This window comes from Arvicola amphibius, chromosome 10 (assembly GCF_903992535.2).
Source record: "Arvicola amphibius chromosome 10, mArvAmp1.2, whole genome shotgun sequence".
In the NCBI taxonomy this organism is placed as follows: Eukaryota; Metazoa; Chordata; class Mammalia; order Rodentia; family Cricetidae; genus Arvicola; species Arvicola amphibius.
The window spans coordinates 118942980-118969966 of record NC_052056.1 but is presented as its reverse complement, the minus strand read 5'-3'; positions in this window follow the sequence as shown (position 1 = coordinate 118969966).

The window sequence follows — 26987 nt, the reverse complement described above, 5'->3', positions numbered from 1 at the left end:
CTGCCTCCACATCTCCAGCGCAAGGATTGCAGACATGATTTTGGGGGGAGGGGAATGGTGGGGAACCCTAATAACTACTCTATATCCCTAACTCCCATTCCTGGTATTTCTGTATTCTTGTTTTCTCAAGAGTCCCACTGGTGTCTGCGCGTGCGCGCGCGCACACACACACACACACACACACAAATGCAGATACTTTAGGCTCGTGAATCTGCCAGCACTTGAGGTCCAAGACTAATGAACTTTTCAGCAGGCAAGAGCTGCCTTGATGTGAGTCCCCCTGGCTCATTCAGCTCCATGAGGTCCTGCCAGGAAGAGACATTCACATGTGTCCCCAGCATTGCAGAAGAGGTTTCTGGGCACTGATCTGGGTCACAGTCAGGCGAAATGAAATTTAATTCTAGGCACTCTGACTACAGAGTTCCCCCCGAATCTTTGTTGTTAACCTCTGTGGTGGCTCCTCTAAGGAACCTAGGAACAGCTCCCAAAGAGATCTACTGGGCTTAGTAAGTTCAAAGGTCACCTTGTTGACCTTAGATGCTCCTCTGTCCAGTGAGAGATGTTTAGACCTCGTCAGGTACCTGGCTTCTCTCCACCAGTCCCACTGACAACCAGAAAATCAGTAGAGGACCCTGGTTTGCTGGTCTTTGGCACCTGCGGTCCAGGATGAAAGATGTTGGAAGCTTGCATTTCAGTGTTGTGTTCTCATATCCTGGTCTCTTTATCTGTCAAAGCCTTAAGGCCAGAACACACTGTGCCCTAGAAGCAGGACAGAGGCCATATTTAGGTATAGAGAATATGAAGACCGTTCTAGCAGTAAAGCCACACATTCTTACCCTAGACGCTGGCACCCTATGTTGGACCTGAACTGGAGCCTCCAATGCAGGGGAAGCTGCCCCCAGAATGCTAGCCATTTGTGGGCTCACTTGTTGAGGGAACCTCTAGGACAGGGCTGTGAGGACCACATGGTCTCCTCCTCCTCCTCCTCCTCCTCCTCTTCCTCCTCCTCCTCCTCTTCTTCTTCTTCTTCATTATTATTATTATTACTATTATTATTATTATTAATCTTTTTTTTTGAGACAGGGTTTCTCTGTGTAGCCCTGGCTGTCCCGGAACTCACTCTGTAGTCTTTGCTGGCCTGAATTTTAGAGATCCGCCTGCCTCTGCCTCTTGAGTGCTGGGATTAAAGGCGTGCGCCACCCCTGCCCGGCTAGGCCTTCCGTTCTTAGGTTCCTCTTCCAGTCACTCTGTTATTTCCAGGGGAACTAGGAAAAGAGGGAGGGTCACCATGGGTCTCTATTTTAAGGTAGCTTCCTGGGGCTCGCGTGGGGGTCATGAAAGAGTCTCAGACGTGTGTTCAGGTCAGGAGAGGAGGACTTTCTTAGAAAGGGGAGCAAGAGCTTGGTCCAGTGGAGTGGCTAAAATGGAAACTGTGGAGTGCCCACTCTCAAGTGCCCACTCTCAAGTGCCCACTCTCAAGTCCTCCTCTCCGTAGGCTCCCTGCACCTGGCTGCCTTACCACCCCACTGGGAAGCTTTTCTGAGAAGACTTCCAGAAGTCACCAGGACCCGGGGCCTTCAAATCTGCCCACATCTACTTTCAAGAGCTGGAACTGTAGACACTGCCAGCGTACCCTGTTTAATGCAGTCCTGTGGGTGAAACCCGGGGCCTTAGGCTTGGTAAGCAAGCTTTCTGCCAACAGACTCACATCCCGCACCTCCACTGTTTTTTTTTTTTTTGACTTTTTGTTTGTTTGTTTGTCTTTGCGACAGGGCCTCATTGTGTAGACCAGGCTGGCTTCACACTCAGAGATTCACCGGGCTCTGCCTCACAAGTGTTGGGATTAAAGCTGTGCACCCCCATGCCCGGTCTATCACTGAATACTATGTATGATTGTGGATCATTTGGCAAGGGACAGTGTGTCACTGTGCAGACTTCCTTAAGGTATTTAAATAAACACATTTAAATATGTGTCAATTTAGAGTTGTGTAGATGTATCATTGTGTAAACTTCCTTGGAGAATTAAAACATGCATCATTTACAATGTGCATACAAACATTCAAATATATTTACTTATTTTCTTCATACCTCTTTACATGAAAACACCCGTGAGCAATAATATGAAGGAGCATGGGACACAGGCTGTGTGGGGTGATCATGCATGTGTCTGTCATTGTGGAAGGGCCAGGTATGTATGTCTGTATGTGTGAAAATGAGGTGGGATGTGGGCATGGGTGTGTGACCGTACATGCCTACATATGCACGTGGACATCAGAGGACAATTTGTAGGAGTCATTTCTCTCCTCCCACCATGTGTGTCCCAGGGATTGAACTCAGATCCTCAGACTTGGCAGCAAGCGCCTTTACCCCCAGTCACACCCCCTTCTCTCCATTTTTACCATCTGCTTTTATGATGATTGTTTTCACCAGGTGTGAGCCTGAAGCTGGCTTCGGGCAGTCAGTCCTCTGAAGGCCAGGCATTCTAGAGGCCAGAGGGATGTCTACAGACAGCCAGGGGCCACCCCTGTCTATATTTGGAAACGAATTCCACAGCTGCTTCCAGGGAACTGGGCAAAAGGTGCCCGGGAATCAAGGGGCAAGTACAGCTGAGCATGCTTCTCACTGACCCCCAAATGTGGGGATGCCCCCCTGTTCCCGGCAAGCTGGCAGGACCAGGTGTAAGGAGCACAGGGGCGCATGGTGTGAACAGGGGCACATGGTGTGAATGCTCCAAAGCACACAGTGGCTGGTGGGAGGTTCGGTGATTTTCTCTCCAGATGAACACACAGAACCTCAATCCATCACATCCCTCCAGGCTTCCTGCTCCCAGCACCAGTGAGCTTCCTCTAACCTCTACCCCTGCCTGGCCTTTTCTTCCTGACTGCCCCCCAGGGCTTGTCTCCAGGCAGCCTTTTACCTTGTCGCCAGTGAGCAGGCTGTCAGGAGCCAGCAGCTGCTTTGGGCAAAACACTGTCTCAATGTGTCCCTGGTCAGGCCCACCTCTGCCTCATGGTGTTAAAAGGAAGCTGGGTTACGTGCTCCCAATAGCCAGGAACCCCTCTGCCACCAGCTGGCACTTCTTTAGGGACAGAATCAAGTAGCAGAACGCCCAGGACTTGGCCATGTGGCCGTCAACTGAGCACACATGGCACAGTTGGGGGTAGCAGCTCTTGTGAGATTGTAACACACAGCACATGCCAGCGTGGACACAGTCGTGGTCTCACCCAGCCACTCACAGACTCAGACCTGTAAGTGTGCAAGACTTCTTTTCACCGCCAAGGCATCACACTGGCTCGGCCTCATAGCCAGCAGACGGCACAACCATGACTCATGCTCATTCTCCACCACGCACACCCGCATGTTGTTTGTGTGGCTGGTTTTCTGAAAGAGGGTCTCAGGTAGCTCAGGCTAGCCTCAAACTCACTGTGTAGATGATAAAACTGGCTTCAGGCTTGAGATGTTCTTCCTGGTGTTTCCTGCCGCTCTCTGCAACCTGAAGCTCATAGTATACAGGCCCTGTGTGAATAGTATCTCTCTCTCTGTCTCTCTCTCTCTCTCTCACGCACACACACACACACGCGCACACACGCACATACGCATGCACACTGAGAGTCACAAATCAGTCATCAGCCACATTGAATGTCCACAGCAACATAGTGCATGTTAATTTGCCCACCCCACACATTAGGACATGCACAAACCCAAAGTCCAATTCATAATTATTCATTCATGATTTATACCACACTTATGGTCTGCCACACATGAATTTCCCTCTCCCCTCACACACACACCCTCCCTTTATGGGCGCAGCCAGGCCTGGTGGGTCTATCTTTAGAGACTGTCTTGACTCAGTAGGGCCCCATCCATCCTGGAAGCCACCCACCGGGAGGAAAAAGGACATGTGAACTGGCAGCAGACAGAACTAGCCCATCTCTATCTATACCTTGGCTGTCAGTCCACCGCTCCCTGCTCCCTGCCACCCTCACAGAGGCCCCAGGGCCTTGACCCCGAAAGCTGGGAAGCATGTGGGCTCAGCACCCACGGGTTTGACTCCCTAATCCTGTCTAAGGAGGAGTGGGCATCTAGACAGCCAGGCTTTCAGAGTACCCCTGAGGCTGGGGCAGGCATCTTCTACCTTCTGCGCAAACCACCCCAAAGTGACCACTGAAAGACAACCTGACCCTGCTCCACCACCCAAAGGTGTAACTTTGTGTCAATCACCCACTCGCTCCGCCCCCAGGGACCCCTGAGCTAACCATTTTGAAACAAACAAGAGACACTGTATGATACCCTGTCCCCAAGTATAGCATTCTAAAGGGCTCCTGAAAGTCGTCGATAAAAGTCCCACTCCCACACATCCTGGAGGTGGTGCTGGCTCCTGTCTGCAGGTCCCACCTCCCACCCAGCTCCCTTTCTGCCTCCACAGCCTGAGCCTGCCCTCAGCTAAGACACCCTTTGTTCCTACCCCAGGGCCTTTGCACTCATGGTTCCTCTGTTCTCTCTCTCTCTCTCTCTCTCTCTCTCTCTCTCTCTCTCTCTCTCTCTCTCTCTCTCTCTCTCTCCCCCCCCCCCCCCGCCTGATGATTTGTTCCTGTTGCTCTGCCCATTTGTATTTTTCGTTTGCCAGACTTTTTACATACTGGGCAGTACGTGACTATGTGTGCGGTCAAGTATACCATGCTATCTGTGGCGGCTGCACTAGGACCCGAGGAGGCACAGATCCCAAATCATCAGTAAAACACACAGGGCTGTAGCAACTCTCCCCATTCCTTGCAATAAAAGGAACAGCAGTTGGAAAGGCGAGACGTGTGGAGGAAAAACAAAGGTCCTTGCTACATAAATGTAGGGAGGGGGGGACATCCGAAGACCCCCCTCTCTATCGCTCTGTCTGCCCATCTCAAATCCCTCATCAGCCCCCTTTCCGTCCCTCATCACTGGTCCCTTTGGTCTATGCTCTGTCTCTTCCCATGAGAAGAAGGCAGCTGATAGGTGAAAGTGGTATTTTTATAGGCTGATAAACGCCTCCTTATCTAGAAAGTTCTGTCTCGTGCCCATCCCTTAAGTGTCCTGGACTGTTTATTCACCAGATCTACAGGCATCCTGGGAAGGGTGACCCTGGCCACCTCCCTGGGAGTCCTCAGCTCACTTTGGCTCAGTCCCCTCTTGCCCCATCCCCCTATGAAGGACTACCTCACCCCTCTCCCTATGAAGGACTTACTCGGGCCCCCAAGCCTTTGCTTCTATAAGATGGCAGGGGACAGGAGATGTGGAGAGAGGCAGGGGCAAGGGAAGGTCTGCATGTCCCCATGTGTTCTCTATACCACTTTTTCTTTAATGACACCAGTTATATTAAATTCTGTACTCTGCAGTCTCTTAAATCCATTTACGGCCCATACTGGACTCTGAGCCATAATAACAATAAAATAAAATCAAGCATTTAGGCATCCAGGGTGTTGCCCGTAGCTGGCAGGAAAGATTGCTCTTCTAGCTGCTTTTGCTGGCTTGTCACCTAGGTACCGACGTTTTGGTCTCATTGGGTGGGGCCTGAAGGAGTAAGGAAGGTGAGTCAGGCTCCTGCTGAGCAGGGGGAGGTAAAAGCCGAGGAGCAAAGGGGACTTTGCTAGGCTCAGCTCAAACTTCAGCCTATTCCTCTCTAAACCACACTGGGCCCAGGAATGGGGAGAGATGACCGGTGTGGGAAATTTGTAAAGAGGAAGCCAGGCTGCAGAGTGAAGCTCTTGGGCGTGGCACTGTGCATACCCAGGAAATGTGTTTCATTTCTCTTGGCCTCGGTTTCTCACTCTGTGCAATGGGTCTCATTCCCCAGTGGGCTGTCGTGAAATGAGAAAAAAAGATGAGGTGACCATAGGTGTGTAAAACACATAACCTGTGTTTTACACAAGCAGGACTTGTGTAAAAGTGTTGTCAAAGATCTCAGGACCTCAGAGAGAAGTAGAGGCGAGGGAGGACTCTGCAGGCTAGCTTGTCGCTGGTCCCCTGGGGAGGAAGCGAGTTCCACTTACTAAAATCTGCACGGATTTCTAATGAAGAAGGGCAGAAGGAGGAGATCAGAGATGCTCGTGGCCCCAGACACCCTGGCCCCAGCTCCGAAGTGGGGGCAGGGGGTGGCTGGTCCTTGGCTACTTCATTATCTGGGGCCCGACTGCCCTAGGCTGCTACAGCCTTTGCTCATATCTCCAATCAGCACTTAGCAGCCTGAAGTAACCGCTGGCTCTCAGGCCCTCATCCTATGGGGACAGCCCTTTGGAGGCAGGAGCTGTGGATTTGTCTCCCAATCCTAGACTATCAAATGCCGTGGCGGACTCCCGGGTGCATGCTCAGTACACAGGGTTTGCCTAGCATGGCGGAAGCCCTGGGTTCCAGTCTACAGCGTTGAAGAAGGGAGGGAAGGATGGGGTGGGAGGGGGGATGGAGGAGAAAAGAAGGTAAAAGATAGGATGAGAATCAGTCATTCCAGCACTCGAGAGACTGAGGCAAAAAGGATTACCATGAGTTTGAGGCTAGCCCAGACTACACAGTGAATTCTTAGATAGCCTGGGCTAAGATCTGAGATCTATCTTAAAAACAAATAGACAAACTACAGGCAAGCAAGCAAGATGGCCCTCAGACCTTCAGTTCTGGGATCCAGCGTTACCAAGGCTAGTTCCTGCTAATCTTCCTTTGCCTCTTCTGATTACTCCTGATTAGTCCCCTTTCGGGAGGCATGAAGGAAATCACGTGGGCTATGAGTGGGTGTATTGGATGACCTCCCCCATGGTCTATGAAAACCCACACCTGGGTGAATGCCAGCGGTCAGACCCATCCAGCAGATCCGCAGACTCACAAGCGAAACTAAGCCTCAGATGATGGCTATTTGTTATTGGGCATTATTACATTAAAGATAGCTATTACAAGGTCTTAAGAAGAATCCAGCCCTCACTAGCCCCACATCCGAAGCTGGGAAAGAAAGTCTACTTCCTGTTGCAAAACTTCAGGCCTTATCTTGAATCTCTAAGGATATCAAAAGTATCAGAAACAGTCAATGGTTTCATGATTTAGAGCTCAGACTGCTCTTCCGAAGGGGAACTGACTTGATTCCATCAGCCCTCCCCTGCGATATGCTAGGGAGAGTAGATTTGGAATAAACCACCCCAAACTCTCATCTCTGTGGTGATTACCCACACTGAGCAACCCTTCCCAGCCCCTGTCTCTCCTTCAGAGCTGTATTGATTCCTGGGGACTGGTGTGGCTGAGTGGCTTAAATGAGAAAAATGTATTCTCCTACCTCCACTAAAGGCAGACACTGACATTTAGTCATTCACTGGTCAGTGCTCTCTGTGTGAGCCGGAGAGCTGCCCTTCCCTCTACCTGGCAGTGATGGTCACTCTTGGCATCCGTTGGCTGGCAGATGCTCACATCGCTGTGGCAATCTCCCATGTGCCTACATGAACACTTCCTTTCTTATAAGAGTTCCAGTCAAACAGGGGTGGTGGTGTAGGGTCCATTCTAATGACTTCATTTAGTTTAATACCTCTATAAAGCCCCTATTCCCCCATGAGGTCACATTCCAAATGAAAGAATTTGGGCAGTGATGCTATTCAATCATTAACGAGAGGGTCCTGTCATCAGCACTGGCTCTAAAAGGGTATCCAGACAAGGGTCTCTCTGTCTCTGTCTCTGTCTCTGTCTCTGTCTCTGTCTCTCTCTCTCTCTCTCTCTCACACACACACACACACACACACACACACACACACATTATCTAACATAAAATTGAATGAAGTCAGGGGAAATACTGGCCATGAGCAACATAGAGTGGGGAACATCCAGAGTTCCGGGTTCAAATCCCAGCACTGACAACTGCACAGCCTGTGGTCCTGCTGGCTTACAAGCTCCCTGGGTTTCAGTTTCATCTCTAAGACCAAGATAATCACTGGCTTCCCCACCTGGTAGGGATGTAGTCTTGTGACGAGCAGGGTGGCCTCGTGCATGCTGCACTCATGAATGCTGCTGATGTTTGGACATTTGTTTGGATTCTGACTGTCTGGTTTTGTAAGACAGAGTATTGCCATATAGCTAAGGCTGCCCTTGAACTCACGACCCCTTTTTCCTCCCAAGTGCTGAAACTACAGGCACGCACGACTGTGCTAAACTCTTCAGCCCCATTAAAAAATACTTTGTTGTTTTAAATTATGTGTAGGCGTTTGTGTGCATCTGCAGGCATTTACAAGCATGTGCATGCATGCGAGTGTGCGTGTGTGCGTGTGTGTGTGTGTGTGTGTGTGTGTGTGTGCCTGTGCGTGTGAGTGCGGGTGCCTTGGGAGACCAGAGGCATCAGATCTCATGGAGCTGGAGTTACCGACAGTTGTGAGCTGCCTGATGTGGGTGCAGGAATCCACCTCCAGTAGTACAGGGGAGCAGTAAGTGCTGTTAACCCCAGAGGCATCTACAGACATTTAGCCTCAATTTTAAACACAAACAAGTACAACTTTGTTAGAGTGTATGTCTTATGAGCAGAACAAAATAATCACCTGCATTTATTTCTACCATAGATGACTCTCAAGCTGTGGCTGGAGGCCTGGGAATAGAAAACATTTCCTGGAGAAAGTGAATTTCCCGCCTAGACACCAGTTTGTGCAGTGTTGTTTCTAAGACCTGCCAGTGATGTAGTCGAGAACGAAGCTGGGACTGGAAGACGACTTCGTCAGCTCAGAACTCCCAAGGCATTATGTTGGCTAACGCGTGGAGGTGAGTTTGGGAGTGTCCAGTAATAAACCAGCTGAGCTTCTCGGCTGGGTTCCTCCCCAACCCACAGGTCATGAAGGAGCCGTGCGCCGATGTTTACCAAGCCACAGAGAACAGATACTTCCACTCGGCTCTTCTGAGTATCTGCACTCCGCCAACATTGTGAACATCATTAGAGACATTTGCACAGCCCATGTCAACCCTGGGATCACCAGTCTCTTACCATCTCTGCTCATTTATATCAAAGTCTTGGCTCCCTTCCTATACACTTAAGAAAACCCAGCCGGGCATGGTGCTGCCCGCCTTTAATCCCAGAACTCAGGAGACAGAGACAGGTGTATCTCTGTGAGTTCGAGGCCAGCCTGGTTTACAGAGCGAGTTCCAGGACAGCCAGAGCTGTTACACAGAGAAACCCTGTCTCAAAAAAATAAAACGCCTACAAAAAGAAGAAGAGGAGGAGAAAAAGGAGAAGGAGGAGGAAGGGGAGGAGAAGAAGAAAGTCCAACTGTGCAAAAATACAATGTATCTGGACTTTTAAGCAATGTCAGAGGCTGGTTCTACTCAAAGCTGACCCTCATCCACTTCTGCTGAGTAACAGATGGAATTCAAAAAGACGGCCCAAGCTAAAGACTTAGGGAGTCTAGGAAGGAGCTTTGATTCTCTTTCTACTTGCTGGCTCAAAATGTGGAGGTTGGGTAGCCAGAGGCGTGAACCCACACCAGTGTGACCATTAACCCCTGGCAGGCACTGTGCTGTGGTTGCTGTTCCTCTTTACGTAGCCCTTGAGCAAAATACAAAAATTTAACCCAAAGGAGAAGACTTTTTTTGATTTTTTGATACAGGGTTTCTCTGTGGTTTTTGGTGCCTGTCCCAGAACTAGCTCTTGTAGACCAGGCTGGCCTCGAACTCACAGAGATCCACCTGCCTCTGCCTCCCAAGTGCTGGGATTAAAGGTGTGTGCCACCACCGCCTGGCAAGGAGAAGACTTTTTAAGGTGAGAAGGAGAAGAGCTTGAGTTGACAAGGTTGTTCTAGTCAGTGTCTGCAGCTGTGTCCGAAAGCACGGAGCTGTGGACACCCACCATGTACAGCTGTTGCAAGGACAGGAAGGGTTTCTGACAGACTGACACCTTGGAAGAGCCCACCCACTGGACATGATGGATAACCACGTCACAAAAGGAGAAGCCAACCAGGAGCACCGGGGACTGGTTGTGCTCAGCTGACTTCATACCATCCCCAGCACCCTGCTCCGCCTAAATGCCCTCAGCTAATACCCGCTGCTGTGTGATTGAGAAAGAAAGCAAGTAGATGTGGCAGGCAGAATGTGTGCACATGTATATGTGTTTACGTACAAATGCATACTACTGACAGGGGCTTTAGAGGCATCTTACCAAATTCCTATCTTACTTTAACTCAAATTTAAAGTCATGACACCCTGCCATGATCTCCCATCCATGGGTGGAAATGTTGGAGGCTCAGCAAATTAAACTGGCTTCATAACTTTTTTAGGTTTATATTCATTATTTTTTATTTGTGTGTACATCTACGTGTCTGTGCATATGATTACAGGTTCCCTTGGAGACTAGAGGCATCAAATCCTCTGGAGCCACCTGATGTGGGTTCTCTGGAAGAGCAGCATGCTCTCAGTTTGGTAAAGAGTTGCTTCAAAACGCCACCACTAGAGAGACTGAGGGCACTTGTGAGCCAAAGGTCAGGTGCAGGAAATGTCTTCAGGTCAGTCTCACTATGGAACACTGGGCACACGGGGCTGGGCATGAAGAGAGGGGGGAAGCCTGGCATGTCTGTTTCTGTGGGAAGCGCTGCCTTCCTGAATGCATCCTTCCAGGTGACTCAAACCTGGAAGCAGACTTGTGGAAGCACACCTTGTCGAGAGAACTGAAATGGATCCCGGGAGCTCAGGTCTCGTGACCTTGAGAACCCCGCTCCTGTGAAGGTGCTGCCCATGAGCCCCGTGGGAGCATGTCACATGGGATACCAGTTTCTAGAAGCCAAGGGGCTTGGAGTGGAGCCCATAATAGGTGACCGGTGGGAAAGCTGTCCCCTCCCAGAAGATTAAATACGTGACCCCAAAACACAACACAGAAAAAGGCAGATGTGGAAGTGAACATTTGTAAACCCAGCCCTGGGGAGGCAGAGGCAGGAGGATCACATGGATTTGAGGCCAGACTGGGGTGGGTTTATAAGGCCCTGCCTCAATAAATAATAAATAGTAACAAACAGATAAATAAAACCTCATATAGACACATCATACAAACTCAAGTCTCTAGATAATTTCCAGAACAGTTAAATTGTATTCTTCCAAATTATCAAAGCCTAGGAGACCGAAGTAAGGAGACCACTGTCTACCAGAGTGGAAGGCCAGCTAGACTGATACAAAGCCATATGTGAGAAAGAAAGGAGATAGGAAGATGTCTGAGCAGGTGGCTGTGCTGGGACTCTGGAAGATGCCACCCTAGTTCTCAGTAAACACCAGCTCCTATCTTTAGAAAAGAGAGAAACAATGTTTTTTAACTTACACAGTTCCTGGAAACCTATGTATGGGGCTGGAGAACCAATCAGCCATTAAGAGCACTGGATGCTCTTCCAGAGAGCCCAGGTTAAATTCTCAGTATCCTCATCCCTAGCTCACAACCTTATCTCTAGCACCAGCTCCAGACATCCAACGCCCTCTTCTGGCCTCTGTTGGCACTACAATCACATGTATATACTCATACATAGAAACACATAAATAAAAATAAGTTTGAAAAAATGATATGCATTGTATATAAATATACACACTTACATATATATATATATATATATAATTTACAATTTTCATTTGTTGTTACTGTGTTCATATAATGTGGAAGAGGGGGAATAAGTTCCACAGTGTCTCTATGTGGGTCAGAAAACAGCTGTGCACAGTCAGTTCTTGGCTTCCTTTTTTTCCCCTTTGGTTTTTCGAGACAGAATTTCTCTATGTAGTCCTGAATGTCCTGGAACTCACTCTATAAACCAGGCTGGCCTCGAACTCCAACTCAGAGAGGTCTGGCTGCAGTACTGGGATTAAAGGTGTGCACCACCACACCTGGCTCCCACCTTCCATTTTTAAGTGAATTAAGTAAGGTTGTCAGGCTTGAGTCTTCAGACAGCAAACACCTTTACTAACTGGGCCACTGTAGCGGCCTCCGTGTTAACATTATATAACACATAAATGGTGCCAAAAGATCCAGCGGCATTCTTAAGGTTCTTTGATTCTAAATGAGCCTGAAACCAGCTCCTCCATTCCATGCTCTGATAAAATATTCCTCTTTCAACTCTCTCTCTCCCTCCCTCCCTCCCTCCCTCCCTCCCTTTCTTCCTTCCTTCCTTCCTTTCTCTCTCTCTCTCTCTCTCTCTCTCTCTCTCTCTCTCTCTCTCTCTCTCTCTCTCTCCTTTCCTTCCTTCCTTTCTTTCATAAAGATCATTTTACTGGTATTGGGTATGTGCTGTGGTTTGTGTGTGTCTCCTTGTGCCTCGGTGAGCATATGGAGGCCAGAGTAGAGCCCTTAGGAGACCATTCTCATCTACCATGTTGGCTCTTAGAGTTGAGCTCAGGCAGTGGGGTATTAAGGCTACTACTTTCACTCACTAAGTCATCTTATGGTACTCTCTCTATCTCCCTCTCCTTCCCTCCCCACTTTTCTCCCCTTTTCTTCTCATGCAGGTAAGTTTTTTAGTACTCTAAGATGACCTTGAACTCACTAAGTCGCCAAGAATGACCTTGAACTCCTGATCCTTCTGCCTCCGCCTCTCCAGTATTAGAATTGCAGGCATGTCCCACCACCCCCAATTTATATGTCTCTGGAAATCAAAGCCAGGGTTTTGTTCATACTAGGTAGGTACTCTAGCCACTGAACTATATACCCAGTCACAATATGGCGATCTTTAAAAAAATATTGTTTTATTGAACTATATAATTTTCTCCACTTCCCCCTCCCCTTCTACCCTCTCCTGAGGTCCCCATGCTCCAAATTTACTCAGGAGATCTTGTCTTTTTTTACTTCCCATGTAGTTTAGATCCATGTATGTCTCTCTTAGGGTCCTCATTGTTGTCTAGGTTCTCTGGGCTTGTGAGTGGGAGGCTGATTTTTTTCTTTGCTCTATGTGTAAAAGCCACTTGTGAGTGAGTACATATTGTATTTGTCTTTCTGGGTCCAGGTTACCTCACTCAATATGATGCTTTCTAGATTCATCCATTTGCCTGAAAATTTCAAGATGTCATTTGTTGACCTTTGAAGGTGTAGATCAGCTGCAGCTGCAGTTGGAGTTGGAAGAGCTGAGTGAAGCAGCCGCACAACACAGTGGTCTTGTTATGTACTGCCCCGTGCGGTAGCAAGTGAGCACTATCTGTTTCAGGAAGGGGGCGTACAAAGACCCCATCCTCTCGATGATCCCACCAAAACAAGACAAGGCTCTCCTGCTCCGAAGTTGCCTGTCTTCCCAACCTCTCTAAACTCTCCTCTCTTGGGGAGTGGCAGCTTCCTGGCTTTCAAGAAGTGAACTTTCCACAGTAATGGGTGACATCGTCCATCCCCTTACACAGAGAGCATGGAGTCGCTTCATCTCCTATAGGCTGCCAGCAGCATCTGCAGCTCTGTGGGAAGCTGCGTGTAGAGAGTGCTTGAAGCGATCACTGAGATGCGTGCTTGGGGTTCATTGAACCTTATAAATAACCCAGGAGTGACAGGATGAAAGGTGTGGGTGGGCACTGGCTGGTGATGCTGGGGATAATGACACTTTCCAAGAGAGAGTGACTGAGAACAGATTCATAGGCCAGCGCTCGTTTCCCATTAGAGACATCTGACAGCGTTTGCCACAGCTTGGGCCATGAACATGGGCCAGAAACTCTTTAGAACACTTTTTTTGTTTTATGAAAAATGACTTCATTTGGGCTGGGGGAAAGCTCAGTAAGGGTGGGAGGTGTGTTCCATATTCCCAGATGTCAGAGTTTCTGCGAATTCACCCAAATGATCCCAGGGCTGCTTCTACCCAGGCCATCACCTCCACGGTCTGAAACGGAGATCTAAGTAGACACTGACCTCTTGTGTGTATGGGGCTGACCACCAAGAGTGGGGGTCAGGGCCTGTTGGAGACGCTTGCCCTACATGCTTCTCTGTGTTCCTGGATATTTATTTATCCATTTACTCATTTAGTTACTAAAAATACTGGGGACAGAGGCCAGGGCTCTGCTCACACCGAGCCATGCTCCCAGCCCCTGGCTGGGGGATTCTAGGCAGGGCTCTGGAGCTGAGTTCTGCCCCCAGCGCAGGGGTATGTATTACCTCCCAGCACTGTGCAGAGCTTGGCATGGCCAATCTTCTTTTAATTCTTACAGTTCCATCATAGATCTGTCACCACACTTATTGATGCCCACACAGGTTAATGAGGTTACCTGGACACAATCACATGGTTGCTATGGAGACCAAGCTTTCAGTTAGGTCAGAGTCAGCCCTGTGTTCTTAAACCATTACCCTCGGGTATCCCACAGGATTTCAGCTATAATCAGAGAAACTTTAAAAGAAAATGTTATCAAATGGTACTGGCATAACTGGATATCAACATGTAGAAGAATGAAAATAGATCCATATCTATCACCATGCACAAAACTCAAGTCCAAATGGATCAAAGACCTCAACATATAGCCAGCCACACTGAACCTCACAGAAGAGAAAGTGGGAAGTACACTTAAATGCATTGCTACAGGAGACCACTTCCTAAATGTGACCCCAGCAGCACAGACACTGAGAGAAACAATTAATAAATGGGACCTCCTGAAACTGAAAAGCTTCTGTAAAGCAAAGGACACAGTCAACAAGACAAAACGACAGCCTACAGAATGGGAAAAGATCTTCACTAGCCCCACATCAGACAGAGGTCTGATCTCCAAAATATACAAAGAACTCAAGAAATTAGTCATCAAAATAACAAATAATCCAATAACATAATGGGGTACAGATCTAAACAGAGAACTCTCAACAGAGGAATCTAAAATGGCTGAAAGACACTGAAGGAAATGTTCAACATCCTTAGTCATCAGAGAAATGCAAATCAAAACAACTCTGAGATTCCATCTTACACCTATAAGAATGGCCAAGATCAAAAACACTAATGACAACTTATGCTGGAGAGGTTGTGGGGAAAAGGGAACACTCCTCCATTGCTGGTGGGAATGCAAGCTGGTACAACCCCTTTGGATGTCAGTGTGGCAGTTTCTCAGAAAATTACAAAACAACCTTCCTCAAGACCCAGCAATACCACTTTTGGGTATATATGCAAAAGGATGCCACAAGGACATGTGCTCAACTATGTTCATAGCAGCATTGGTTGTCATAGCCAGAACCTGGAAACAACCTAAATGCCATTGACCAAAGAATGGATAAGAAAATTGTGGTACATTTATACAATGGAGTACTACACAGCAGAAAAAAACCGACATCTTGAAATTTTCAGGCAAATGGATGGAGCTAGATAACATCATTTTGAGTGAAGTAACCCAGACCCAGAAAGACAATTATCATATGTACACACTCATAAGTAGTTTTTAAACATAAAGCAAAGAAAACCAGCTTGCAAATCACAGTTCCAGAGAACCTAGACAACAATGAGGACCCTAAGAGAGACATACATGGATCTAATCTACATGGGAAGTAGAAAAAGACAAGATCTCCTGAGTAAATTTGGAGCATAGGGACCTTGGGATAGGGTTGAAGGGGGGAGGGGAGAGGCAGGGAGGAGAACAGAGAAAAATGTAGAACTCAGGGTTAGAGAGATGGCTCAGTGGTTAAGAGCATTGCCTGCTCTTCTGAAGGTCCTGAGTTCAATTCCCAGCAACCACATGGTGACCCACAACCATCTGTAATGAGATCTGATGCCCTTTACTGGCCTACAGGCATACACACAGACAGAATATTGTATATATAATAAATAAATATTAAAAATGTAGAACGCAATAAAAATCAATAAAAATTCTCTTTATCAGAAAAAAGAAAATGTTATCACTCAGTATATTTATCTTGTATCTATTTCATTTACATGTATTAAATATATTATATACATTAATATATATATATGTGTGTGTGTGTGTGTATGTGTGTGCATGCATGGATGTATAGAAAGATGACCTGCCAAATGAAAAATGGTTTCAGAAGAGTCCCAAGTACACGTTCATCTTCAGAAAACCAAATAAAAATCAGACAGATTCAGGGGTAGTTGTCGTGATGCTCAACTGTGCTAACTGTAACACCAGCGCTTTTGCACTTAGGATGGAGAGGAGAAAGGTCAACGCTAACCCAGGCTACCCAGAAAGCTCTAAGTTAGCTTGGGCTAAATGAGTCCCTGTCTCATTTCAAACAATGAAAAGATTAAGTCGTACACAGACAAGACAAAAATCATGCATAGAGTTTACCGCTAATCAAGGTCTGAAAAACAACGGATTCTCTGACATATAAATGTCTGCGAATGCTCAAGAAAGCTGCCACACCATCTCTGGCCACCTTGACACCATGCATCTCACACTGTATTCGTATATGCCTGTGTGCCTGAGTGTGTATTTGTGCCCCCGCATGCTTGTGGATGCTCTTGAAGGCCAGAAGAGGGCGTCAGATCTCCTGCAACTGAAATAATAGGAAGGCATGAGCCATCCCATGTTGGTGCTGGGAACCAAACTCAGGTCTTCTGCAAAAGCAGCAAGCTCTCTTAACCACTGAGTCATCTCTACGACCCCTCCCACTTTATTTAGTCTCCACCAAAAGTCAGTAGTACAGTCATGTGTGATGGTGCTCCCTCTGTGATCCCAGCACTCAGGAGGCTGAGGCAGGAAGATCTCAAATCTGACCGCTGCCTTGACTACATAGAGACTCTGTTCCCCAAAACCAAACAAAGGAAAATAAAAGACAATACAGCAACAACAAAGCCACACTTCTGCTCAATGTATACTTCTATCCTTTATAGTGAAAAATATGCTCCTCCCCTTGCCTTTGTTAGTTCCCTTATGATGTCATTCTTCTCCCCCACACACCCTCTCATCTCTGCCCCTACATCTCTGGAAATGCGAACCGGCCATTATACCCTTAGGACTTGTCTGGAAGCAGGGTTTGAAGCACTGGGTGGAATGAGTCTCACTCCCCTCCTCTCCGTTCCCCCCGAACATGTTGTATTGTTCCTTTGCCACCGAAAGCAGCCAGCATCTTTCATCAGGTCTTCAGCAAGGATTCTGGGGGCTTTAATAGCCCAAGAAAATGGCCCAACTCCAGCTGACATCAATGGGGTCCCATCGAGGAGTAAGACCGAGCATTTCCTGTGCAGCCCCGGCCTCAGACAAACCAGTTTGAAGAGAAGCCAGTTGGCGTGATTGGAGCTACCAGAGAGCTATTTTTGACATAAAAAGAAGCTGAATGTAGCTGATAACTGATTAAAGAAAATTTAAACAAGCTAGTTGGGGTTTTATTATCTTGGCAGAAGTGGCCAATAGACTAAGGAAAGGATACCAAAGCCAATCGAGCAAATTATTCAGAAAACAACTAATTGCATTGGAGGTCAGAGCCAGCAAACCAACGGTGCTGTGTTTCTTTCCTTCATTCCTGTCTTTCTACGACCCGCATCCGTTTATAGACGAGAACAAAGTCTTCCAATATTCAGGGCTTCGCACCCCCAGAAGTTGGCGCAGCAAAGAATAAAATCCCATTAACACCAGTCGAGTCTGTCCCCTGCCCCCAGTCTAAAATAAACTGGTTTCAAAGGTTAAGATAAAGGCTTCTGAGTTGCTTTGGGTACATCCGCAGCAGGAAAATAGCGGCTGCATGTCTGGTAAAATTTAGCAACGTACAGAACACAATACCTTAAAATTTGAGTTGTTTTACTTGTTTATTTTATTTTATTATTTGTGTGTGTGTGCATGGGCGTGCGTGTGCGTGTGCGGTGTGTGTTAAGGATGGAATCCAAACGTATGTGCACACAGGGCATATGCTTGACCACTGCGCCACACCACCAGCCGTTGGTCCTATGGTCTTCTTTTTAGCAATTCAAGAAGACTTAACTCACCCAGATATTCACCTGCATCCACACACAAGCATGTTTCCTCCTAACAGACTGCTTTTGCAAGGCAAGAAATTATTAGAACCTTTTCCTTGAGGCTTCCTGGGAAATTCGGAAATTCTGAGGCACCTGCCTGTAGCCATCCACCCATCATACCATCAGACAGACCTACAGGTGAAGACATCTCTCCTTTTGCCGCCTCTGAGCCGACTGGATTGTATTAATAGAACGGAGCGAAGGAGCCTATGGCTTCCTTGTAGTCTGTGAAATAGATGCTAGGCAAGAACTGCTCATTTCAGTACAAAAGACTGCAGCGTGTTTGTTTTGTCTTCAGGGCTGGATGCTTTGCGCTTGGCTAGGGCTGGCTCACACTGTCACTAGCAGAAATGACATGAACTCATAGAGTATTTAAGGAACAAGATAATGCTATCTCTCGAAGAGAGAGAGATAAGAGAGAGGAGCGAGAGAGAGATATGATGCGTATAGAGACGATAGATCTCGTATCGCGTCCTCATCCTCTCTCTCGAATCTCTCTCTCTCTCTCTATCTCTACTCTCTCGCTCTCTATTCTCTCTCCTCTCTCTCTCCTCTCTCTCTCTCTCTCTCTCTCTCTCTCTCTCTCTCTCTCTCTCTCTCTCTCTGTCTCTCTCTCCCCTCCGGTCCTCACCAGCTTTAATCCATACACTCCCATTCTACAGGGGTCAACACCTAGACCCAGCAAGATGGGGGCTGCCCAAGTGTACACAGGCAGTAAATCCTGGCATTGAAAACACAGGAGGCTCCACCAGCAAGGGTACTTGCCACCGAGCCTGACAACCAGAGGTCAGTCCTTGGAACTCACATGGTAGAAAGAGAGAACACATTTCTGCGAATTGTCCTTTGACCTTCATACACATACTGACACACACACACACGCATGCACGCACGCACGCAAATTCGCAAATATAATTTCTAAAACGAAAAAAAATGCTCACTGAAAATACAGCCACGCCTGAAATATGCACACCCACAGCACAGCAATTCTATTCTAAGGCGTGCTCCCAAATCAAATCCTTGCACACAGGATGAGCACGGACGCAGGATGTGCAGCCACTGCGTTCTCTGCCCCATTCTCCCTCTGTACTGGCTTTAAAAAGGGAAACCATCGAAGAATCTATCACCAGAGAGAGGCCCTGGGCTGCTTGCTTCTGCTTAGTAGTATTTTTATTATTAAAAAGCAGACTTAGAACAAGAGAGATGACTCAGGGGTAAAGACGCTGGCCATCAAGGCTGATGGCCCGAGTTCAGATCCTCAGGAACTCCGTGGTAGAAGGCGAGAACCAACTTCCAGGAGCTGTTCTCTGACCTCCACGTGAGCACTGCTTCACACGCGCATGCGTGCACGTGTGCGCGTGTGTACACACACACACACACACACACACACACACGACAAAAACACAAGGCAAACATATTTGAACGTACTTGTGTTTCCTCCCTCCCTCCCTCCCTTCTCCTTCCCTCCCTTCTTCCTTTTCTCCTTCCTTCCTTTCTTCCCTCCTTTCTTTCTTCCTTTCTGGGTGTGAGATCTTAGGTATGTGGTGTGTGACTCTGTGTACTTTTCCATATTTAAACACTTTTTAGGCGTGAATAAAAGAGTCTGCAGAGTCTGTATTAATGTCCCTACGAGAGGCACGTTTGTGAGCTCTCCATTTTTTCACTTCTTTCCCCAAAGAGAGGAGGGAGTGATTTTAGTTGCTAATGGCCACCTACAAAAGAGCACTGTGCACCTTGCAGACCCAGGAGGTCAAGTAGGGGAATACACCAACTGGACCACAGAAGAATTTGGGGAGTCCTCCCACCCCCTTCCAGAAATAGGGAAGGTGAACCAGTTTCCTCACTTTGTTTTACACAATGTCAGGAACCGTGTTCTGTACACAGTGCTAGGAAAATGTATTACTTTATTTATTTATTCTTATTTTATGTACTGGGGTTTTGCCTGCATGTGAACTTGTTCACCCTCACCCCCTCTGAAGAGCAGACAGTGCCCTTAACAGCTGAGCCATCTCTCTAGCCCCTCACCCCTGTTCCCCACCCCTCATGCACCCTGGGAATGCACTATGTCCATATACTCATTTCAAAAGTCGACCGATTATAGTTCACAGGGAAACATTACATTTGCAGAAGAATAGCATCCACTTTTGTTTTGCTTTGTTTTTCAAGACAGGGTTTTTCTGGGCAACCCTGGCTGCCCTGGAATGCATTATGTAGACCAGGCTGGCCTCGAACTCACAAAGATCCTCTGCCTCTGCTTCTGAAATGCTGGCATCACCACCACCACCCAGATAGCATCGACTTTTTAAATGTGACCACACAGCTTCTCAAACTTAACACAAATTTCTTTGTTCTAAAGAAAAAGTAAAATATTTTTGTATTTTTATTTTTTATATATGTCTGGTACTTGGAGAAGCCCGAAGGAGGTGTTGGATCCCCTAGAACTGTCGTCAGTGGATGCCCTCCACCACTGAGCCTGCTGAAGTCTATCCACGTACAAGATGACCAAGTTCAGGTACTCATTCTAGCCTCTCAGGTGGCACATACAAACAGACTCAGCATGGGGTGCTAGCAGGAATTTGGAGGTTGAGGTACAGCGAGCCCTGCGCCACTCTGTAGAGGGATGAGAGAACAGCATCCTACCGGGTGTCCAGCATCCCACATTCTGAGACATCTCAGGTGATGCAGGAAGCCTGCTCTTTTTAAAGTTTCTAATAACACTGGTACCCACATCATATCAGGGGGTTAGAGAAGCAACACACGGAAACTAGAGGATCCCTCCTTAAAATCAGAGCACCTGAGGATCATGGGTGTCTTCTCTGGGCTAGATAAAACCCTTGCTGCTTGGCACCCCTTTTACTATATTCAGTCTTCAAAGAAAACCTTCAAAGCAGTTATCAGGGAAAAAAAAAAACATTTTACAGTTAAGAAAACCAAGGTTGAAGACCTTACCCAAGACCACAGAACTAATGACCAGGGGTGATGGTGGTGGTGGTGCAGGCCCTTAATACTCACGCAGTAGAGGTACAACCACACAATGAATCTGAAGGCTCGGGATTCAAAGAAGATGAGGCTACCCCTGATTAGATCTGGAAATTGCACCCAAAAGGAGCTATCAAGGAAACGACCTTGGGTGAAGGAAACTGGAAACTGGGAGTAAGGAGCTGGGATGGAGATGGGTTCATCAAGAGGAGTTTTATAAAATAGCATTTAATTCTGTGATTAAGAAATAAGAAACTAAGGCACACTGAAAACCGTGGATACTCAGTACCTTGGGCTAGTTGCTCACTTAACTTTCCTTTGCAAAAAGAAAAGAAAAAGAAAAAGAAAGAAAGAAAAAAGGAAAGAAAGAAAAAATGGATTGCTAGTGTCATCCTGGGTGTTGCTGTGGCCCCAAAGGAATGCATTTGAAGTTTGAGGACGTCACCTGCAGAAACGAAATCTTTAGATAAGAGGAAATTCGGCTCAGGAGCTGCAAGCCATGCCTCTGGGTTCTCTGCAGGAATCTTGGCCCCACATCCGGATCTTAAGCGACAAGTTTTCCAAAGCCAAACTCTCTCACCCCATCATGGTTTAGCGCCGGCTCCGGTGCGGAAGACCTGCCAGGATTTATGGGAACTGCTGGAGAAGCCGAGGAAAGGGACAGGGGTCCACAGAAGGGTTTCTTGTGAGCAGTTGAGGGACGGACGGGCGTGTCGGACTTAGCCGGCTTCATGAAGCCCACCTTTCAATCCACTGTGTCTCTCGGCGCCTTTTGCCTTTGACTTTCGAGGGGAGCCGTTGGCCCACATCGGTCTGGGCTTGGCTGCTCTCTTTCCCGAATTTTATTTTCATTCGTTCAGTTGTGAGTGATGTGAGATAGGGTGGAGATTAAAGGCTGTCTGAGGGGTTGGAGGAGTCGACAGGAAAGAAGCAAACGGGGAGCGTGCTGCTGTAGGAGGGCTTTGTTTGCAATTGTTTGGTTTAAACAGATGGTTTGAGCTTAAAAAACGTCTAGAGACCTGCCGCAAAAAGGGCCTCCGTGTGCACACCTGTACAATGGGGCTAAGGACATCTCTCTTGCAGATACTCATAGGAGGATGGATGAGTTGCCTTTAAAGAGATTGACACAGCCCAGGCACGTGTTGAGTGCTCCTGAGTCCGAGAGTATTATTTTGAAAGGAAGAAGAAAAAGGACAGAAAGTGGAGATATGGGGAGGCCGAGGATAGGCCAAGAGGGCAGAAGCTATTTCTTCTTATTTTTTTTTAAAGAATCATTTACAATTACTTACAGTGCAGGGAAGACAAGCATGAAACAAACAAGCAACACCCCACAAATGAAAATTCCCTCCCAGACCATTCAGAGGTGATCATGGTTGTGGGTGTGTGTCTTGAACACCTTCTTGGAGGTCTCCATCTCTCTCTCTCTCTCTCTCTCTCTCTCTCTCTCTCTCTCTCTCTCTCTCTCTCTCTCTCTCTCGCACGCACCACTCACTGTTTCATTCTATCCAAAACAAAATCGTTCTGCCCTTGCTTTTGATCCAATCTTCTTTACTCTTCGCAACTGCATCCTTGGCTGGACTGGAAGACCCAGTTCCTAGACGTTGTCCCATCTGCATAATAATAAAAAGACACTGCCTACTTTACATAACCAGCTTAGCCTTCTATTAATCGCCAGCGAGACGTTTCCAAAGTTGCTGGATCGCCCTGTGGAACAGTCTCAGCGCAGAAGTCCTCTGCAAATGAGAGGCTGCAGCAGGATAAACACCTCGGATTAGCCATGAGACTCAGGAGGCTCCTGCAGGCGTCCTCTGGATGGCTGGACCCTACTGGGCCCCACTAATGGCAGCAACCTTCACCTAGAACTGCCTGCCCTCTACACCCTCAACAGTGCTGTGTGTGAATTTCAAATATCCTATAGGCCAATATTCTTACCGGGGCCATACTTCAAAAGAGCTGACCTCTGGGCCAAGGCAGGGATCGGAGCTTGTGGTTATGGTCCTTTCCAGGAAGCCTGAAAACCAGCTGTTGGGTTGCTACCAAGAATTCTCTCCTTAAATCACCCCCGAATGGTCACAAACAGGAGCACCAGGTGCCCCCCCCCACCTCCTCAGGAAGCTTCTGCACTTCGGGCAAGGAATATGGCTGCTTCAGAGGTCACCCTGGCTCAGATATGCCTACATTTCTCTTCCAGTGACTAGAGTCCTGGAAAGAAGAGGGCTCTGGTTAAAGAGAAGGTTGGGAATAGTGCACGGGGCCAGCGGAGGCTATTCCTGGGGGCAAGGTGGTCAAATGCTAATATTCTCATCACTTAGGGGAAAGGCCAATAGTTATGGCATTTCCACATTCTTTGTCAAAATTTAAAGGAAGATGAATGTCGGCGACTCCGAGCAGCGCAATACGGATCATGGCGCTTTTCATTCATGGGTATTTATGGGTTTGTATTTGCCTAATAAATATGACAAAAGATGAACGGCTGTTGAGAAGGGGAGACCCTGGGCTCAAAGGCGAAAAAAATATATAGAGAGAAATCTGTCATCCAGAAAGGGATAGTAGGTGGTCTCAGAAAGAGCCTAGTCCTGAGTGGTTTGCTGGCCTTGAAACTTTGCTCACTCAAATGTGGAACTCAAGCAGATAGCTGATATTGAAGGTTGTTGGTGTGCACACAGGTGATAAGGCCTGGGGTGGGCTGAAGCTGATAGTGGGCTGCTTCCCCGGCTCCCATGTTAACCGTGAAAAGCAGGGACGCTTAGTCATCTTTTGCCCCCACCCCTCCCCTGTACATCCTGTCCAGAGGAGAATAGCAGTAACCCAGAGCAAGAGCCCTTGACAGAGTTATCAAAGATGTCTCCTCTTTCAATTTTCCTCAGACCGATGAGATCTGTTTCTAGTCCAACTTGCCACAATCAAGAAAGTTTAAGCTCAGCATCAGCCAATTCTGGCCCAGAAAGTGGAGACGAGACAGTAGAATAGAAAAAGGAAGCGTGGGGGGTGGGGGTCAAGGAAACCGGGTGTAAAGCATTCTGCGGGAGGTAAGGAAGGACTCTGCAGAGGAAGTGTGTTTGAACTACAACCAAGGAAAGAAAAAAAATGAGAAAACCAGCTGGGAGGCAGTTCAGGGGTACAGAAATGCCTGGCCTTTGTGGGGCCTCAGGTTCAATTCCCAGTACTAGAGAAATTTAAATTAGGTTTTAAATTAAATGAGGAAGAAGTAAAAATGAGTATCAATCAGAAAGAGAAAGAGCAGGGCAAAAAGGGAAAGAGGGATGGGGAAGGAAGGAGGTAAGAAAGAAAACAAAGGTGGGGGCCGGCCGAGGGACAGAGAAGGAAAATAGAAGAAAAATCTGGAAGCAAGAAGAAAATAAGAGGCTCACAAAAGGCTAAAGAGAAATGAATTCAGAAAAGCATTCTGACCAGCTTTCTTTGCAGGGAACCCCCGCATCGGAGGCTCGCACACCCGACCTCTTAAACGCCGTTTTGCTCCCGGCTATCCTTATAAACAATATTTTCGATTAAACTTAATTAGTCAGCCGGAGCTAAAAGGCCGGCTGCAGCTGGAGGACAAGGGTCCCGGCGTCGATGTTCGTCCTAGGCCGACGCGCTAGGCTTGGTTCTCTTTTTGTCTAGTCTCCAGTCCACCAGGATAGGGACGGTGACCGAGGCCTGTCCTTCCCTGCACCGGAGCTCCGAGGCTTCCCAAACCCCGGGAATTAGCGACTGTCCAAAACAGCACCCCTCAACACACACACACACACACACACACACACACACACACACACACACACACGTCATTTCTCTAGCCGCCGGACTTAGAGTTTGTTTTTTATAAGGCAAATCTATAATTTACACATTTTTTTATTCTGCGTGTGATTCGGCCCTCCGAGGTCCGAGACCATAAAACCCGTGGGGCCTGGCAGAGAGACCCCCCACCTTATCCCCTGAGGCCCCGGGTCTCCCGAAGCTCCCTACCTGCTACAAATAACTGTGTGGAAAGCCGCCAAGAATAAGAAGAAACCAACACAGTCCTGCGACCCTTCTAGTCCTCCCAGTTCCTCAGAGAACCAACTGACTCCTGAGTCCGGGGAAGCCAGGATTTTGGAAAATCCGCGGGCGTGCTGTGTGTGCTCTGAGCACACGCAGGGCTCAAAACACCAAGGTCTCCTAGCCTTGGGCCCTGTTACCTTTTCCAGCAAGAAAGACTCGTGTGTGTGTGTGTGTGTGTGTGTGTGTGTAAGAGAAAGAAACAGAAACATCCCAATCTCTACCATCAGAAAAAGCAAAAGCAAACAAAGTTTTTTTCATTTAAATTAGAGAATGCTCCCCAGTAGAGACCCACACTTTTCACACTCCATGTCTGCGCGAGTGGGTTGTGTAGGCGCAATAACGGCGTGTGCGCCTTTACCGCACTTCTCATAGGAAACTGACGAGACCGCTGCGAATCCTTGTGTGAGTGCAAACGTGACTCTCTGCCCGGAGACAATCACGTGTGAATTATCCACGGTTCGGAAAGTGCAAATAACGCGCCAGCGGTGATCCGCGAATGATCTCGTACAAATGTGCCTCCGACTACGGGTTTGTGAGACCCACGGTGTGCAAGACTCTCGTTGCAACTTGCCTGCAGTGTGCAAAGAACCCGGTGCGGCACGCGTCTCCCTGGCAGCTATCAATCGAGTGAAAGTGTTTAAAATTGCTACGGAATCGTTTATCCGTGGCCTGTTTCTGCTTCAGCCAGTGCAAACAATGCCTTCGTGCGCTTCCCGGACGGGAGGCATCATCCCTGTTTCTAGGCGCGGAACCGGAACCGGAACCGAAAGCGAAGGGTGGAAGAGTGTTCTTTTTAGGTCCCCATCTTCTGCCTCCACCCTCTTCTTCTGGGGTAAGATCAGCTCTTTCTGGGTGCAACCGCGACAGCAATCCGCGCTAAGTTGCTTATTTTCACAAGTTGCATGTTCTCTTGTGTGTCCGGTCGACCTTAAAGTCTCACTGCCCTATGGGCATCTCCAGTGCTCGGAGCATCCAAATACCTCCCCTCAATGGATTTAACAGATCCGGAACAGAGCCACCGCCCCCGGAGAGGACGGTGGGGAGCTCCAACTGAGAAGCTCCAGCCAAGGGCTGGAGAAGAGTGGGATCGCAAGACCGCACGTTCCTCCAAGGGCACTACAGAGGAGAAACGTGTCCTAGCTACCGCGGGTCTCTCTCAGCGCGCGCACGTGTGCCCAGAATTATAATACAATATAACACATCGTAATATCGGGTATTATACGCACCGCGTTTACCTTCCTTTAGGATTTGTGTGTTGCGTTAGGGTGTGCTTATGCGTTTGTTACGACGTGCTGGGAAGATATAGCATTTCCCTGGCCCATGTGTCCCGCACCTACTCGCTTATTCTACCTCAACCCTCATAAACAAACAAACAAACAAACAAACAAAAAACCCAAAACCAAGCGACAGTATGTGTTTCTTCCACTGTGCACAGAAAGCATAGGCACTTGCCTAAAGTCAGCCACCTAGGAGGGTGGAAGGCGGGGTGGAGGTAGAGCTTAAATTGGAACTCAGAGCCTGGAGACTAGCCTAGGAATAAAAGGCAATCATCCACCCACGCAGCCCAGAGAGGAAGATATCCTATACCACACACCGCCGTTTCTGGAATAGCCTTGCAATCTATATTTATTTTATTACATTCTCACCATTTGACCGAGGGGAGAGAGTCAGCCTGCATTCTACAACTCTTTGCCTGAGATCTCGCCTGGACAGCTCTAAGGAAAACGACACAACTAGTTTCTAACCTTCTTTGCTCCTGCCCCCGACCCCACCCCTTCTAAAAAAAACCTGCCTCTTCACTGGATAGGAACCAAGTTCAGAAAGGTTAAACTGGTTGTCCTAAGTCACTCAGCAGGAGGAGGATTCAGATCCGACATTCATAATCCAGAGCCACCATCTAACTAGTTAGTAAATTCAAGGTGGTGAGGGTGGGGTTCATGGCTGGAGGTAAGGGACTCAGCTTTGGGAATATAGGAGCATCCTTTGGGTGCAATGAAGCCCTACAGCTCTTTTCCCAAGGGGAGGGGGACTCATAAACACAATTCTAGCTTTTGCAACTGGGACTGTGGTCCAGTTTCCCAGTTGTCACTGACTTGTGGATAACAGGGCCCAGGCTAG